At 47.3% G+C, this 3,224-nt stretch overlaps 1 pseudogene; it reads left to right on the top strand.

The window, feature by feature from the left end:
- Positions 1–1,337: 1,337 nt before the first annotated feature.
- LOC116853704 lies at positions 1,338–2,684 on the top strand (annotated as a pseudogene).
- The last annotated feature ends 540 nt before the right edge of the window (positions 2,685–3,224 follow it).

Genomic DNA, 3,224 nt, shown 5'->3' with positions numbered 1-3,224 from the left:
TAATTATATGCTGGTAAAAATTATGTAATTAAATGTTATATATATAATATATATCGGTAAAAATTACAGACCGTCGGTAACATCGGCATGCCCCTCCCAATTACAGACCACTGATAACCCCTCCGCGGTGACGTCATACCGCCCGGTGACGTCATACCCTCCGCCCACGGTCCCCCGCGGTGACGCAATCCCCCGACGTCATACCCTGCCGGTAACGTCATACCCCCCTCCCCCCGCCCGCGGTGACGCAATCCCCCCCGGTGACGTCATACCGTCCGCCCACGGTACTCTCCCCCGGCCCTCACCCCCCCTCCCTTCAGAGGTTTTGGGTTAGAACCAGTCTAGCATACCTACTTATTTGCATGCTTTTATATTCGTCCACTTCACAAATTCTAACAACGACAGAGATGTTGACGTTGCAACACGACGACGAGAACGACGTTACATGAAGCAAATATCGCGCGCGGTGAGAGAGAACAACAACGAATAACGCAACAGCGAAAACTGATTTCCGGCCGGTATTGCGACCTCTCGCTTGCCGGAACGTATGTATCCTGTTTTCGTCTCCATTCGTGTCGAACTGTCTATCTCGCTCTAGTCTATATCTACCATCCCACGCAGAGCACGCTACTCCTCATGGACCGACTACTCCCCCGACCAGCTGCGGCGACGGTGGCAGCAACGTAACCACGTTTACACACGGCAATATTTACTGCTTACGAATCGGCACCATACGCCGCGCTAACGTTGCGGCGTACGTATCTCTCTTTCTCTCTCATCGTTCCGCGCCGAGACCGACGACGAGCGGCGGTGTCGTCTTGTCATTATATCCGGGTGAGGAGGTGAAGTCCAGGCCTCTGCTGTTTTCTTATCGGTTGATTCTTTCTCGCTCCCTTTATTTCCAATATCTCGTTCTCTCTCTACTTTCACTTCATCATTCATTGAGTTGCCTTTCGCGGAACGTACGCGATTTCGGGACGCGAGTTACTGGCGTGTAAGCACGCCACACGGCTTCGTTCGCGCATCTTCGACATCGTCCTCGTCGTCCTCGTCGTCATTTCTCGCGTTTCTCTCTCGGCTACTCTCTCACTCCATCTACTTATAGCGTAGCTACAATTGAAATTCCTCGCATGTTTGCAGGCAGATGAGATCGGTAGTGTTAGTCGGTTGGTGAATAGTGCGATTTATAAACGTTAATCGATCGACGTAGAGAGCGGCAAATCGCACCTAGCAACTGAAAAAGAGCAACAGGAAGAAGAGGGACCACGCGAATGTGAACTTGCGCGAACGTGAAAAAGGTTTACCCAAAACGCACGGAAAGATCGTAGCAATTCAAAATGGACCGTTATCCGTTCAAACTGGATCTCACAATGCAGTCCCCTATAGATCACAGTCGTGTTTGTAGCAGATCACGGGCACGTAACCACCGTACAATAAACGACAGGACACACATCGACGAGAATGTAGCCAATGACCAGCCAAATGACAACACTCGCCTCATCGTGGATGAAGGAAGCCGCACCACCAGGCAGGTAATGGCAGTGGTGCCGAGGAACGGCCAATCACGCCCAAAGAAGCATCACATTAAGATTTTTTCGCTGGCGGAAAAAGTAAGCGCCATTGTTCGCATCCACGGTGGCGAGAGTGAAGCCTTTATTGCTCGAGATATCGGAGTCGCGGAGTCGACATTGCGCGGATGGTGCAAATCGGAACACAAAATTCGCAGCCAGTGCAACAATGTGGCAATTGAAATAGGTCCTCGACACTCGCTAGTGAATGCTTAATGTCGGCAAACGGCAATCGACAATCTGTTGGCAGTCGGTATTCAAGCATCAGTCGACAATTACCTGCTACACCGGACGAAGACGCTCAGGTAGCAAAAAAAGCGAAAATAGATCGTACCAGTCGGCAGAATATTCCGCAAACTATATTGCCAGGTCCATCTACTAGTTCGGCTGGTAGTTTAATAGGCCACAATTACAATTCAGATTATGCTGCTGCTTTGTTTCCATCGATGACTTCAAGTGCCCAGCGCAATATATATACAATATGGCCCACTCTGAAACATATAATGTCATGCAACAACTACGTTAGCTTGGTGGAGAACGGGTTACAATATACCAGAACAAATAAGACCACATTACCCACAATAGTCAGTAGCACGATTGTTAGTAATTCCGCCATCAACACTAGCAGCATTGATGGCGTTCGCAACACGATGGGAAATATGATCGGTAACGTTATGGGGAACGCATTCTATCGGTAATAGGAACATCGCCGTTGCGTCAACCCAAGATATCTCCAGCTCTTACACGCGAAAATCACCAAGTGTGACACCTGCCGCTGAGGCATCCACAACACCAGCTCCAGCATCATCAGTGCCAAAGAAAGCTAATTGGACTCGTGAAAGTAAAAAGACTAATATAGATTTAACTTCGAGCGGTAATAATATCATCGGTAACATTGTCGACGATGTCAGCAGCGAGAACAGGGCTCGCAGTCACAGCGTCTTGAGTGAAAGATCGGAGAGTCGCGAGAATGAAGATTCCTCCATTAGCGCAGCTAAAAGAGCTGAAAGAGATACGCTAACGACACCGCCCGTGATCGAGCCAACATTTTCCCCAGAGATTATGCAGGCACTTCGGGTCGCCAAGATGAATCCCAACAACACTGGAATCGAATAGGCGATCGAATATGGCACTTGGCTTCAAAAATGGTTGAACAATTGTTCAATACCACTGCTGGCTAAGAAACAGCTGCGTGGACACAAATATATTATGGATGTTCTCAAGCGAGTTAAAAACGTACAATTAAAGCCGCAGTCGAAAGTGGTACTGGAAACTTGTAAGACATCAGCCGCATCACATGATGAAGGGACGTAACTATGATGCCGGAAAATGTCGCATTCTAGCATCCGCCAATTGTATCGTAAACAGTGAAAACAGGAAAAAGAAGAAAAATAAACGTTTTACGACTTATATGCCGTGATGAATCTTTTTCCGTGCTGAGACATACAATCGATAGGAGCGACATTTTTATTGTATATATTATTCTAATTTATTGTACATATTATTGTAATCTATTGTATATATTATCGCAATCTAAAGTAGTTTCAACTTATATACACTCGAAATTTGTTCTGCTTGATACATGCGGCGGAGGAAAATTTTTCTATCTTCGGGGCTACTGCCGAAAGAGCATCACTGAGGACAGGCGCTAGTTAT

This window comes from Odontomachus brunneus, unplaced genomic scaffold (assembly GCF_010583005.1).
Source record: "Odontomachus brunneus isolate Ranch 3 - 2012 unplaced genomic scaffold, Obru_v1 Obru_scaffold_467, whole genome shotgun sequence".
NCBI lineage: Eukaryota > Metazoa > Arthropoda > Insecta > Hymenoptera > Formicidae > Odontomachus > Odontomachus brunneus.
Note: the sequence above shows the minus strand (reverse complement) of the source record. Positions and strands in the feature narration are given on the sequence as shown.